Here is a 14,782-nt window from a genome sequence, read left to right as displayed (position 1 = left end):
CGACTGTGGAGTGGCCCGGGCGGGCACACCAACCCCAGGGGATGCTGGGAGGATGGCTCGGGAGACGGGGCCACCGTGGCGTTACAGGAAAGGAGAACGGAGGGATCCTGCCCCCTGCCAGCACGATGGGGCCCAGTCCAGCCTCCCCGCTCTCTCTGCCCCGGGGCCGGGGCCGGGCCGTTACCTCTGCCTACCGCTGGCCCCTGCACTGGTCACCGCCACCAGCAGCCTCACACACCCAGTCACCGCGAGCAGCGCAACCTCTACAGGCTCGGCCTCGCCCCCACACCCAGCTAGGAGCGGGCACCGACCTGTGATTGGTCCCCGCCGCTGGCATTGACAGTCACCCGCGAGGCCGGGCGGCTGCGCGCTGGCGACGTCATGCGGAAGGGGCGTGACCGAGACGGCTGATGCAATGGTCGTGAAATTGAATCACGTGATGGGGAGCTGCTGAGGGGAGGGTGAGCAGGGGGGCTGCCATTTTAGCTTCGAGTTGGGCGGAGTCAGAAGAGAGTGGGAGGTTGCCTAGGCGGCGAGGGAGGGGTGGTTTATCGGTTTTTTCAGGCCCCGCCCCACTCCCTGCTGCGGCGGGCGTGGCGGCCTAGTCCGGAGGCGGAGCTGGGCGCGGCCTGTGAGGTGCCGCGCGGCGAATGGTACTGATAGCCCTGTTTGTGTCTGAGTGAGGCTTCCCAGGGGCAGGCCCACGCCCACGCCCACGGCGCCGCCGCCGCAGTGCAGCGAGCGGAGCCGCCGCTGGGGCACGGGCCGGGCTCGGATCTTTAAGTTCTCTCACCACCACCACCACCACCGATCTCCCTTTCCGGCGGCGCCACCAGGGCCCGAGCCGAGCCCCGAGGCCGGGTTCCTGCCCTGCCCTGCCGGGCTCTCCCCGCCCTCCGAGTTTCCCTTCCCTGAAGCGGAGCGCTAACGCCATTCGGAGCGGAGCGCGTGGCCAAGCGCGCGCAAACCCTCGTCCCTAGAGCCGCTCCTGCAGCCTCGGTGAGGGGAGGGAGGAGACTAGGCGCCGCGCGAGCCAGCCTAGACCCCCAGCCTGGCCGCTCTCGCTTTCCTGACACTGGCGGGCGGCGCCGCCGCCGCCTTCCTTAGCTTGAGCCGCGCCGAGCATGCCCGCAACGTGCGGCTGCCGGCAGGGCTTGGTACAAGGGCCCGGGGGTGAGCCGGGCCGGGCCCAGGCCTACCTCAGGCTGTCAGAGCATTAGATGAGCGCCCCTTCCCCCGGCCGAGGTGCCCAGTTGAGCTCGGCCTGTGCCGCCCACGGGATCCGGCCGGGCGGGTGCTGGGTTAGTAGAAATCACAGTAGCACTAAGGGCGGGGTGGGTAAAGCACAGTTGTTGCTCAGTACAGGTCTGTCAGAGTAAAGGGTAGCAACGCTGTGTTTAGCCTGGCCTGGTTGAGGGAGGAGGTCCCCTCAGTGCTTAACTGGGGCAGGGCTGAGCCCTGCAGGCAACCCCTAGGCTTGTCAGTTCAGAACCCTGGCACCTCTGGGGTTGCTGCACCAGTTATGAAAGTAGAAAACTTGCTTGAGCCCTAGCAGCTTTTTCCTTCTAAATTAAGCACTTGTGACCCTCAGCTGAGCTGCACTTGCTAAGCAGATGCCAGATCCCAGTGGGGGGGGGAAGGGTTTTGCTTGTGGTGTGGGCTCTGCCTAAGAGTCACAGGCACTGTTTGACCTGCACCTTTCCCTGGTTTAAAGATAGAGCTGATTAGGCTCCCTGGAGAGTCTTTTGGTTTTTTAAGTGACCACTAGAGCTGAAATCACTGGTAATCAGATTTAAGCACTTAGATCTGCTGTAGGATGGTGTTTCTGTAGAAGAGAGAGAGCTTGCCCAGCCTGCACTAGCAGTGAGGTTCCCTCATTGAGAGCTGGGTGGAACCTCAAGAGACTGACTCATAGAGGTCACAGTGGCCGGTTGCAGTAGAAGATCATGGCTCAGGGCCATCAGTGATGGAGAGGTAGTGGCATAACAAATAACAGCAGCCAGAGTGAGTGGCCTGCGGAGCAGCGAGCGGCTGGAGGAATGAGCAAGGTGCCTTCTCCATACTCTCTAGGTGGGAGGTGAACTCACGCAAAAGCATCTCTGACTTCTGGGTTTCCCCTGACCAAGGACAACTACTATGAGTGGGTTGTGGTGGAAGAAGAAGGAAGGGACACGTTAAAGGAACATTTGTTTGTTGGCCTTTGTTTTAGTGACTTTGCTCCAGCATGCTAGATTTGTGACTGTGAAACTTATATAAATATACATTTCTAGTAGGCCAAGTTTTAAAAATGCATTATTTGCCAAGATTATCATCTCACGTCATTGCTATCTCGAGAGGATGTTACTTTGGGGAGTTTCTACACTAAACATTTTTATTATTATGGTTAATTTTTATGTAAGAATATAAGAATGGCCATACTGTGTCAGACCAATAGTTCATCTAGCCCAACATCCTGTCTTTGTACAGTGGTCTGTCGTGGAAAAGTATCACACTGCTACATTTTAGAGTTGGATCGGGTGCAGCTTTAATTGTGACACACACAATCACATAACCATAGCTATGGGGAATACTATAGCCATAGGGAAAACCCAGGTGGCTATAGGGAAGTCAAGCAGCATGTCTGGATGCTGGGCAAATGTACTTCACCTGGCTACCAGATACAAAAGACTTATATAGGGGTTGCTTAGGTTCATTTACATGTTGATCGTATAGTGGAATTTGATTAACAATTTATACTTAACAGAAAAGACAATCACAATGCACAGTGGGGCACACCAGATGCCCTCACAGGAACGCCCAATGAGTCACTTGATTATACAATCAAGTTTTCAGGGACCCTGGATAACTCCTGAAGATGAGTGGTGACACAATACCTGTTCAAATGCTACTTTGTATGGAGTGAGTTTCTATGGGGCCGGTAAGACAAAGGGGGGCAGGTACTGGTACTTATCAAAACAGTTGAAGTCTGTTCAGACTTCAATAAGGCTTAAGGCTCGTAACAGAGACTTGCCTCTCGGGTGTGGTTCAGAGACCTCTTGTGTGATTTTAACATCTTTATCCTAATTTCAGTTGAGGCATTCTGTTAATGGTTTGGCCTGGGGCTTTTATTTCAGTTTCAGGCTACAACTTCAGGCCAGGCCTTCTATGACCAGTTTCAGACCAGGCATTCTAATAATCAATTTTATGATTAATTCTTTGATTCCACAGGTCAATGCCAGGTGCTTCAAAGGGAAAGAACAGAACAGGCAGTCACAAGTGATCTATTCCCTGTCATCCACTCCCAGCTTCTGGCCAACAGAGGTTAGGGATACTTCAGAGCATGATGTTGCATCCCTGCCCATCCTGGCTCATAGTCATTGATGGACCTATCCCCCATGAACTCCTCATTCTTTTTTTAACCCTGTTATGTTTTGGCCTTCACAACATCTCCTGGCAAAAAGTTCCACAGGTTGAGTGTGCATTGTGTGAAGAAGTACTTCCTTTTGTTTATTTTAAACTCTCTGCCTATTAATTTCATTGGGTGACGCTTAGTTCTTGTGTTATGTGAAGGAGTAAAAATATTTCTTTATTCACTTTCTCCACACCAGTCAAGATTTTATAGATCTCTATCATATCCCTCCTTTCGCTGTCTTTTTCTCAAGCTGAAAAGTCCCAGTCTTTTAATCTCTCCTCATATGGGATTTGTTCCATACCCCAATGATTTTAGTTGCTCTTCTATATACCTTTTTCAATTTCAGAATATCTCTTTTGAGATGGGATGACCAGAACTTCATGCAGTATTCAAGATGTGGGCGTACCATAGATTTATATAGTAAAAGTGGAGGACTTTGTTTGCCAGACCGATCAGCAAAGCCAAAGTTGACAAACTACATGAAAAGGCTGTAAAACATCAAGCCACTGGACTGCATCAACATGCAGAAAGCCTTATAAGCCAGTCACTGTCAAAGCCAATTTTAAAGTACTTAATGAGGCTGTTAAGAATGCTAGAGACACAACACAGTTTATGCGAAGAAGCATGGCTGTCGCATCATACTTTCTATTTAAGCAAGAGATACCACAAACTACAAACTGGAGGCCAATGTTAAGTGCATTGTCATTTGTTAATCATGAAGTTGGACACTAGTTCCGAACAAGAATGGCAAATGCTTACTATCTTTCTGCAAGAAGCTCAACCGACTGGTTAGAAGCATGCAATACAACAGTGAAAGACTCAGCAGTTGAAAAGTGAAGAACTCTCTCACCACATTCAAAAATGTGCATACATGGCTGATGAATGCACCAATGCAAATGGGCATCAAATATTAAGTCATTGTGTATGTTGATGTCAGCAGTAGGCCAGTAGATGCATTTCTAGCACCCTATCTACACTTGCCTCCAGGATTCGGTGGTAGTCGATGGGAGTTACGCAAGCTACACAAAAACTTGCATAACTCCCGTCGACTTCTGGGCTCCTCTTCTGCACGCCGTCTTCACTGCACTGCGCCACTTGCGAAGGTGGTCTTAGTACGTCGATTTCTGGATTGACTGAGCCGGTCTTCACTGAGCACTCAATCGATCCACAGCAATCGATCTGACGGCGGCGACTTTGCCACCGTCAGTGTAGCTGTAGTCTAGGTGTTCAGGTTATAGAAGACGCATTGGCTGCATCTGTGACAACCCACATTTTAGAAGAGTTAAATGCTTGTAAATTGAACCCCAGACAGATGGCTGCTTGTGCATTTGATGGAGCTGCAAACTTCTCTGGAAGACATCGTGAAGTACAAGATTTGCTCAGAGAAAAGTTTAACCTTAATGTCTCCTATATACACTGCAGAGGCCAACTATTCCAACTAGCACTAATACACAAGCTGCAGAATCTTCAAAAGACATTACAAGAGCCATACATTTAATGTCTTTGTTATACTCCTTTTTTCAGCAAGAGTCCAAAAGAACTGAACATCTTGGAAAAAATAGAAGCTACACTGCGGCTGAAGTTCAGATTAGTCCTGTCTGGGGAAACCCGCTGGCTTGGTTGCAGTAATTTTAAGACGTTATTACTGGCTTTGGAAAGCATTTACCAAGATGGGATGGATCTAAGTAGTGAGGTTGGTGGACTACTTTTGCTACTAAGTTCAGAGAAGATTATTGCCGTTCTATCTCTTTTAAATCTACTCTGGAAACCACTTGGGTCATTAAACAATGCCATCCAGATATCTGCTACAACAGTAGTAGATCTTTGTCCAGCAGTTGAAGCATTTGGATCAGTCAGAGAGATATCCATTGAAAAAGTACTGGAAGAAGCAAAGACTTTAGTCCAGGAGTTGACTAATGAAGGCACTTATATTGAATCCTTAAGTAGTAAGAAGCTTAAGGCCTGTAAAACAGGCTAAGGCCTAAATGGAAAAAGCCGAGTGAACAGAAGTATAAGGGGTCACTCAAGTTAACTGAGACTGGTATAGGAAAGTGCTGATTCTGCAAGGTTGTAAGACTGCCAAAATATTACTAAAATATGTAGTAGGTATAAGAGGTACCAAGATACTAACTCTCTGAAATGACGCTTTGATAGGTAGAAATGATACATGGAGTGGCGGTGCCCAAATCAGCCAATCAACGGAAAAAGGTGGTATTAGACTACGTCAGGAGGGTGGCAACTACCTACGTGAAAGGGGGCAGACCGAAAGTGTATGTAACAGTGTATAAAAGAGGATGTCAGAGGGAATACCGGTGTCCGGTCTAGGGGATAACGGAAAGTCCCGCCGTTGGGCCGAGACCATTGTAACGCCGCCAATATGAAACTGACCCAGAGATACTCTGTAAGTCATTTCTCATTGTGCCGCACGCAATAAACCTCGCTTGGGCGCCTTCATTCGATCGTGAGAGCCGTCTCAGTTTCCTGCGCAGAGCTGGGACAGCATCTACACAGGGACACACGCACGCAGCCTACACTGATAAATACCGGTGACAGCATCTACCAACACACCGAGTACAACAAAGAGGACAAGAAGTGTTTGTTAAGCCAGCTGAAAAAGTACACCGACTTGATTCTTATAAATCTGTAACAGTGACTTCTGGATTCTATCAACTTCTACATAGCTTTTACAGATGCCTGTCTTATAAAACACTGACAGTTGAGTGGAGTCAGGCACTACCAGCAGTGGAGCTGCTACGTGATCAGGATAGAAGAGAATTTGAATACACTGTGGAATGTCATACGATGTATGAATGAAGATTTTACTTCAACTTTTTCTTTATCATCACTAGTGGTTCGACTCAATCTTTGTGTTATGTCTCCTGGGATGAAAGAGGTAGGAATTCATCTCTTGCTACTCCCAATCACAACAGCTACAGTTGAGCGTTCTTTTTCCTCATTGGGTAGAATTTTGTGTTCTGAAAGAAGTAGTCTTCTGCCTGATCATGAGCATATCATGAAGGACTGGAAATACCAAACCAACGAGAAGCCACACACGATAAACTAGGGATGTAAAAATTGGTTCAATTAAAAATCCATTTAAATGTTCTAAAAATACATCCCCTTCTGTGCTGGGCTGCAAGCCTCCCCACCGCTCTTAGGGAGCCGAGCCCACTGCGGCTACTTCTCCCATGCTGGGCTCCATGCCTCCCTACCAGGAAGAGCTGCCCAGCTGCTCTTGCTTGTGGGGAACTGAGTTCAGCTGCTGCTCCCCTCCCCCCAGTTTAAACGGTAATCAGCTGTTAAACATTTCAACAGCTGATTACTGTTTAAACGTTTAAATGGTTCATAGTAGGCTTGTCTCCAACTTTAACGTGTGATGATTTTAAAACATGAGTTGCATCTAATAAAATGGTCGTGAAACATTTTGCAGTTTTTGCTATGGTGCCATACAGTCCACCTTCATTCTGAGTCTCACCTCTCTTCGGCCCTCACTCCCTGTAAATTTGAACACCCGCCTGTGACCTGTCCCGTGCCCAGGGTAGCTACCTGATAATGCCAAGGTCAGGGCAGGCTGTAAAAGGAGAGCAGATTCTCCCAGCACTGATGGGTGACACTGAAGTCAGACTTCCCAACCAGCCTCAGACTGCGCTTCTGATTCCCCCAAACCAGTTATCAAGAAGCCAATTCACAAATACCATAGCCCCCTTTCCTGCATTTCAGCCTCTGGCTTCCAATCAGCACTAGGTCCAGAAAAGAGACCAGTTATTTAAACTCTATGCTCTTTACTAAAAAGGTTCCCTCTGACCCCAAAGGGTCAGCCACAGTACCAGATCAATATAAGTTTGGATCTTACCTAAAATACCACGCTGCCAGCCAATCTTTTAGTAACTACAACTAAAGGTTTATTGCAAAAAGAAAGAAATAAACCATAAGAGACATGTTAAAGGATTAGAGCAATCAGATCCATACAAATGATTGAAAGTCCATATACATCAGGTTTCTAGAAGAATTGTGGAGTTGCAGGCTTGTATAGTTCCTCTGGTGTGCACTCAATCTCTGGGTGGATCTCAGTCCTTTGTTTCACAGCTTCAGTTCAGTTGTAGATGAGCTGATCCAGAGGTAAGTTGGTACCTGAAACTGAGTCCTGGCTGAAGACTGGTGACTGAAGACAAAATGGATTCCCAAGGCATCTGCCTTATATACCCTCTGGCCCTGGCCATGCAGTTTGTAGGGTTTTACAGAAACTAAAATGAAGTTCAGGGTCACATGGGCAAGTCCTGGTGCCTCATCAGGCATATCTCCGGCTTCTCCCCCTGGGCCCCTTGCACCTGGGAATGTCTTAATGAGCCATTAAGCAGGCTGTTCTGCAGCCATCCTGTCTGAGTTGTTACTCCAGACAGCACCATTTGAAATACAGATATATCAAATATATGTATAACTTCCATTTCACACATCACACATGAACATAAGTATTATCATCTTACTTAGCATATTATGACCTTTCTAGCAGTACCCGACATGGCATATCTCACATGAATTATTATGATTTTGACATATTAATGTTAACCCATATGTTAAATGGCCCCCCAATCTACCCAGCATGACACCCCCAATTCGAGACTGGTGTAGAAAGGAATAATCAGCTCCTGAATACACCTCAAGGCCTCCCTTTATCAGACAGCGCGACACCACGTGCGACCCCCCCCCATTTCATGGGAAAACGCTGGCAGGGCCCAAGGCTGGGCACCGACAGGCTTTGTCTGTTCTGTTCCGCCTCCCCATCCCGGGCCGCCCAGCATTGCTGGAGTGCCCCCACTCCTATCAAAGCCAGCTGCAGGCCTACCAGAGGCATCAGGTGGGCTGGGCCCCAGCATGGCAGGTTGGCCCATAGAGTTGTTGCCTTCTGGATTCTGAGTCTTTCCCTCATGCTCACGTCATCATCTTTGAGCTTTTCTTGGCAACCGCAAGGTCTAGAATCTTCAAAAAAGGAAGATTAAATTCTTCTGCTCTCTGTTGAGTCCTGGACCTGGAGCTTTAAGAATTACACTGCAAACCATAAACATTGTGATAAAACAATGAGCATTGTGAGAAAACTGTGAGCACTGTGATAAAATGGCAAGTATCAACACTGCCATAGCTAGTTTGCTTTAAAATGCTGTTCATTATCAGTCCTAAGGGGAATGCCTTATGGACTATTTGGAATCAGTGCACTCAGAACAGTCCATGGACTGTAGGAGTTACTGACTTTTAAAAGCAAAATACTGATTTTTCCTTTTGGGCAGAGCTTCCTAAAAAAGAATCAGTTCAGAGTCAATTTTCTCCTCTTACTGCTGGGTGTGATGGGACCTACGGAAGGGTCTACATGCTCTAGACCAGTGTTTCTTAACCTGAGGTTTTAGAGGGGTCACAAGTGCAGAGCTGGTATTGGGGGTGGCAAGAAAGGCAATTGCCTGGAGCCACAGGGGCGCCATGAAACTAAGTTACATGCCTCAGCCCCGTGGGGGTGGGACTCAGGCTTCAGGGGTACAGTAGTTTGGAAAGGTTAAGAACCACTGCTCTAGACCTTAAGCAGATGCTTCTCAGGATGGGGAGGAGATTCGTAGAGTGAGGTTGTTTGTAAGTTTGTATTCACTGACAAAAAAAATTAAGGCAGAGTTAAAGTTGCTCAGTGGTATCTTGTGCCCATCCAGAAGGTTGAATTCAGCAAAATTCAAACTTCTGAACACCAGGAGATGAGTTGTTAAACTCAGACTTGTGAAAACCAAGAAATACAGAGTGAAGGTACGCACCCACACCACCTTAACTCCCATCTTTGAGTGATGCCCCAATATGCTGATAACACAGGAATAATCCTGAAAGCATAGGAGGCTCTGAGAAGTGTGTTAGGACAAGGGGTGCTGGTTAGGAGCAAAGCGGAAATGAGGCAGGCTATCGAGGACGCGTAGAAATGTTTGATAACTATTAGAGACTTTCCTCTCCGGAATGTGGAATTGAACACAGGATTCCTGAGTCTCAACATTCCTCTGCTATCTGGCTGTGAAACCCAACAGCACAGTGCGTGTCTCGTCCCCCTCTAGTGACTGGTCTTCTGTCACGGTGCCTGGTGTGTGGCTGCAACTGAGAGCCAGTCTCAGGTTAGACTGTCAGAAAATAGGGCAGGTATCCCAAATTGCTGGTATATTATGTAATTAGATTTCACCAAATCAGTAATAAACGTGCACTTCTGGGCTACTGTATTCATCCAATCATGGAGCCACAGACAGCCCCCCCTTAGGCTCTCCAGCCCGTATTTTACCATCCAGACACACTAGACTTTGTGATGAAAGAATCTGATCAGTTTCCAAAACTTCCACTTCTTGGACTGAAATCTTCCATGCTTGGCCTGTCTAACCGGGTGACTGCTGCCACACGACCCCCGGGACTGTCTTTGTGTCTGGGATGTCCAGTCAAAAGAATGTTCCTTTCTTAGCAGCGGGTTCATGCTCTCCACTGGGTCTGACTTATTTCATATCCGAATTAAGTAACTCTCCAAAGATCTCAGTCACTAGTGCGGATTAAGCAAGTGCCTACTGTATTCTAATCCACAGTGAATTTCTCTGCAATAAAGAGAGAGAATGTGTGTTGCTATGTTTGCCTTCAAGTGGGGATGTTGTACTGGAATGGCTACCGTGGATGTACTGGAGCTGTCAACTGGGCAATAATGTGACTGGGAATGTGAAGAAGAGCAGGAGGAGGAAGGAGAAATAGCAGAAACAGAGACAAGTGGACAATCAGATAGAGGAGGTTCAGAATCCAAAACCACAGGGCTATCAGAAACACAAGGGGCTTCCTAGTGGGTGTTTGGGAAAGGTGGTGACAGAGGTATCTGAGTTAGAGCAGCATCTCCCTCTAGTAACTGGAAGCTACACACAAGCACTGTTGCTACTGCCACTTGATGGAGATGCTCCCTTTTATGGGCTCCCATTTCTAGAGCAAGCCCCACCTGCACAGAAGTGACCCACTAGCTGGCACCTGCTTATGGCAAGGTGTGGGGTTGCTGTAAGAGCTCAGGTCCGAAGATGACTTCTCCTAAGTGGCCTCTTCAAAGTCCTTTTGTTCAGCTCTGCCCTGGGCCATCACAGAGCCCTTCCAAATCAAACAGCACTTAGCAGAATCACACTCTTCTTTACCAGAATAGCAGGTTTCAGGTCTTCTCTTTGGGTTCCTCAGTACAAATCCAAAGCTACAAACAAAATTAAACATTACAAAGTATCCTGCACCCCAACCTCCCCGCCCCCAGAGAAGCTTCAGCTTCTTGTCCCTCTTAGGTTTCGTTTCAGCTCCCCTTTTCTCTGTGGAACACCAGCCGCAGGACTGCCTCCCTGGAGCCGAACCCCTTGTTCCTGTGGCTCCACCTGCTCTACAGTCAGTCCCCAGCTGCTGGGCTTCTTCCTTTAAAGTCCTACACCCAGCTCATGGGTGGGAGGCTGAGGCTAATTAAACATGGCTGGCTACCCCTGAGCTTCCTGGACCTTAAGGGGGAGGCCACCCTGTTATACTCCCTGAGCACAGCTGGTAGAGTTGCTGTTTGGGGCTGTGATGGTTCGTCGTGGGTCTGACTGTTCTCATACCAACTGTCTGCATTTCAGCGCAAACACCATCCTTGGCAGTGGAAATCCCAGCACCCTAAGAGTCATGTACAATGCTGGAACCATTTAGTGTTGAAAGTGATCAAACCAGGTTTCAATCTCTGAGTGCAAATGTGAAGGTTAATTCCAAATTCTGGTCTAATGCCACTCTCTCCACTACACTTCTGAAAAGAGGCCTAGCTCGTGTACTTAGTCCAGGGGTCTCTGCAAGTGTCATTCTATTGTGAGTGGGCACGATCAGTTCATCTTCTGAGTGGTGTCAGTTGTCCCCTACAAAACTGGGTGTGAAATAGGAGTCCACTTTATTTAAAAACAAAATAAATAATCAGGCCCCGGTATATGTGACCAATCCAGCAAGTGCTGATCAGATGCCTCTTAATAGTAGGAGCCATGCTGCAGAAGAGAGGACGCCAGCACATCAGATGCACCTCTGATCTCCGTCGCTCCCGTTCTTTTTTCCAGTCCTGTGTCTAACTTACTGTTGGCTCAAGCAGAATGTTACACTGAGCCTCCCAGCTGGCCAAGGCACCTCTCTGAAGTCCATTTCAGCTGTAGCCCTATCTTTCTTTTGAATTGTCCGGCTCAGCTGCAGACACATGCTGTTCTGCCTGGTGCAGCTCCTCCTCCTGTTGCAGCCGCTCTTGTGCTGTCTCAGCAGAGATCTGGATCAGTAGCAGATTTGTGGGATTGAACAGTACTCTAATCCTGGGAAGTGCTGAGTAGTCAATAATAGCAGGAAAGGTGGAAGCAGTTCTCCCAGCAAAAGCAGTTCTAATGCCTCCTGACAAAACTAGGCTAAAGGGGAGAATGGCGGGTGCAGGGCTTATCAATAAATCAATATCTACTTGAAACTGAATCTATGGGTCACAATCTATCCTCAACCAGAAGTTGTGGGCTTCATATAGGAATTTCTAGGGAAAAGTCTCTGGCCTGTGTCAATGTGGGAGGTCAGGCTAAATGAACATAGTGGTCCTTCTAGCTTTCGTTTTTTGGGTTTTTTTTAATCTGTTGTCTCCTTTTAGACTCTGCCTGACAGTTGTGAGCCCAGCCTCCATTCCTTGTTGATTTGTGTGTGTAAATTGACCTAGAGGCAGAGGGTATTGTCTGACAGAGCCAACGCCTTATACTTTGAAACTAATTGGATGAAATTATTTAACATAGGTAAAATTAGAAAACACATTGAAGAACTCCAAGATCTAATCAAAGCCAGATGACTGGCAGCCCGATGGCAGATAAAACCCAGTGATAACAAATGCAGGGTAAGACAGTTTGGAAGAATTGTGACATCTTCGGCCAGAACAGCATCTTCGGTTCTGGTCATCTTGTCTCAGAGATAGAACACAAACAGAAGAGGTCCAGACGTAGACAAAAGTGTAAAACTGATGAAAAGAAATACTATTTGACTTCCCTAATTCGCTTGTGGAACTTGTTGCCACAGTATATTCTTGAGGCCAAGAGTGTAGTAAGCTTATAAAAAGAATTCCATTTGTATCTGAATAGTGAACATCCACAGATGAGTTACATAGGATTTAAAACAAAATTCTAAGAGATAAAAAAAACCAAAAAAGCCCATGAAAGCTTATGCCTGCTGAAATTAAATTTGTTAGTCTTTAAAGTGCTACAGAACTCTCATTGTTTTTGCTGTATACAGACTAACACGGCTACCCCTCTGGAATTCTTCTAAGAGATAGAAACCCTCGTGCTTCAGGACATGAGCTAACCACTAAGTGTCAGGTGTGGGAAGAGATGTCTTCTAGGGGGTGGTTATTTCATAGCTCTCTACTACAGGGTTTCTTGCTCGTTTTGCTGTAGCATCTACAAGTGGTCGCTGCTGGAGACAAAATAGTGAAGTAGGTGAACCACTGCTCTGATCCAGTATGGTCTTTCCTGGATAGATTTGAAGTTACTGAGAACTACTAATCTAGTATAGTCAAAGAATTGCTAGCTCTGGGTTAATATAAACTACCTTTCATGGCCTTCTGCCTTGAGTAAGTGCTGAGCAGGATATAAAGGGCTTGTCTAAGGGGGCACATTGGAGAGGATAGCTGTCTAGTTTCTTAAAGATAGGAATGTTTCATTTCCCTGTGTGAAATGCAGATATATTAGCTCCTCATTGCCTGTTGTTTAAAGCATGTAATTGTGTTTATTTGTAGGGAAAGTCAGAGATGTGCTGGTGTCCTACAAAAAGCAGCAGTTTCGGGTAAGCACAATTTGATTAACTTATCAAGCGCTGCTTCCTTCCCTGCTGTGTGACAGCGTCTGTGCTTTAATCACAAATCCTCTGATTCAAAGACGGAGAAACAGAAATGCCTTGCAAGGTTTGGCTTGGAATATCTGGGTGCAAGAGTATTATTAAATCACAAGTTTCAGCTCACATGTCCCAGCAGTATTTAAATCATGCTGGGGCAAACCCTGCACAGGAGTGTCACAGCAGTACTTCTGATGCTTCTGCCCAGTCCTGCTAATAGTATTAGAGTGAAACTAGTGTGATTTTTGCCAGTTTCAGGAGTGCCAACTCTTAGGTAAAGTGTGAGGAACGGTGTGTTGCCAGCAGTGCAGCAGTTCATCCAATGTCCTGTAGATAAGGCCATGAGCATTGCTGATGAAGAGAGAGCCTCTGTTATAGAGCCCTGCTGTGGTCTTTTCTCTCCTGGTACCAAGTGTCTTGGTTGATTCATCAAAGCAAAGCAGTCACAGGTTCACTGCAGGGAGCCAGAAGTGTGGACTTCTTTTAGCTTCTGACAAGAAGACATGTTTCAGCCGGCTTGTTTATGTTGCTATGTAATAATCCCATGACTGTTTCTGCAAATCCTGTGCCTTTCTATTCCTGCAGGGTGCTTAACTATGTTATTTTAATAATTAGACACAAAGCCTTTAGGAGCTGTTTTAGATCAGTCATTAGAAAACAGTCCAAGGTCTTCAGTGCAGCTTTTCCATAAGCCGGCCAGCTGTATTTGTGTTGGGGCTCAGGTGATAGGGATAGTGCTGGGAGTCAGGAGAGCTGGATTCTACTCCTCCAGCAATTCTACCCCTGACTTGCTTTGTGACTTGGGACAAATAATTCACTCTCTCCACTTCCTTCTCTTGAAAACAACAATAATGATATTTAACTATTGTAATGGGTTAAAATCATTGTATTGTGTGTGTGCCCCGAGTCCATGTTGAGAAAGAGACATAGAAAAATTTATTGAAGATTGTTAATTGTGTTTTAAGGTTTTGTGACCATCTGTTTCTATAATTGTTCCTAGTTATTTTTGTAGTAGATAAAGGGAAGTTGTTAATCTTGTGTAATAGATAAGGAGGTAGAAATTGTAAGCCACCTGGGGAGGAAAACTCGGGGGCAGCAAAACCCTGACCGAAAAGTGACCGGTTGAACTCATAATAGGGGGAACTTGCAAGCACAGCAGTTCCCAGGCCCAAATTTGGAAGTTTGCAGTCGCTGCAACTTTTATTTGTTAAGTTACACCTGGTCAAGCATGAACTCCTGGCCTAGGAATTCCTCAAGGAGGGACCGAAAAAGTGACGTAGAAAATGCCCATAATTGGTTTGACGGACGTATAGGCTGGAGTGGAGATAAAAGGGTTGTCAGACAAAGCAAAAATTAGAGAGCCTTGTCGTGAGGACCACTGAGCCTCCCCAAGGGGTACACCAGAATCGTGCCTGCAAGAGGGTCTGATCAGCCGTCCTGCCTCTCTCCAGTCCATTGTAATTGTCATTGTAATTGGGCTGATCACACCCAATTGGGCTTATCACACCCAATGAT

The 14,782-nt window shown here is 46.9% G+C and overlaps 1 protein-coding gene across 2 annotated transcripts in view; it reads right to left on the bottom strand.

Annotated features, from left to right (window-relative positions):
* AARS1 (alanyl-tRNA synthetase 1) overlaps positions 1-329 on the bottom strand; it is a 34,454-nt gene extending 34,125 nt beyond the window's left edge. The window contains exon 1 of one of the 2 annotated variants that reach the window (XM_067563466.1): positions 312-329. The gene's annotated coding sequence lies outside the window, so the exon portion shown is untranslated. The other variant, XM_067563464.1, reaches the window with a different exon arrangement.
* Between the last annotated feature and the right edge of the window lie 14,453 nt (positions 330-14,782).

Source organism: Emydura macquarii, unplaced genomic scaffold (assembly GCF_026122565.2).
Source record: "Emydura macquarii macquarii isolate MOO-44397 ecotype Brisbane River unplaced genomic scaffold, CSIRO-AGI_Emac_v2 contig_2503, whole genome shotgun sequence".
NCBI classification, from domain to species: domain Eukaryota; kingdom Metazoa; phylum Chordata; order Testudines; family Chelidae; genus Emydura; species Emydura macquarii.
Note: the sequence above shows the minus strand (reverse complement) of the source record. Positions and strands in the feature narration are given on the sequence as shown.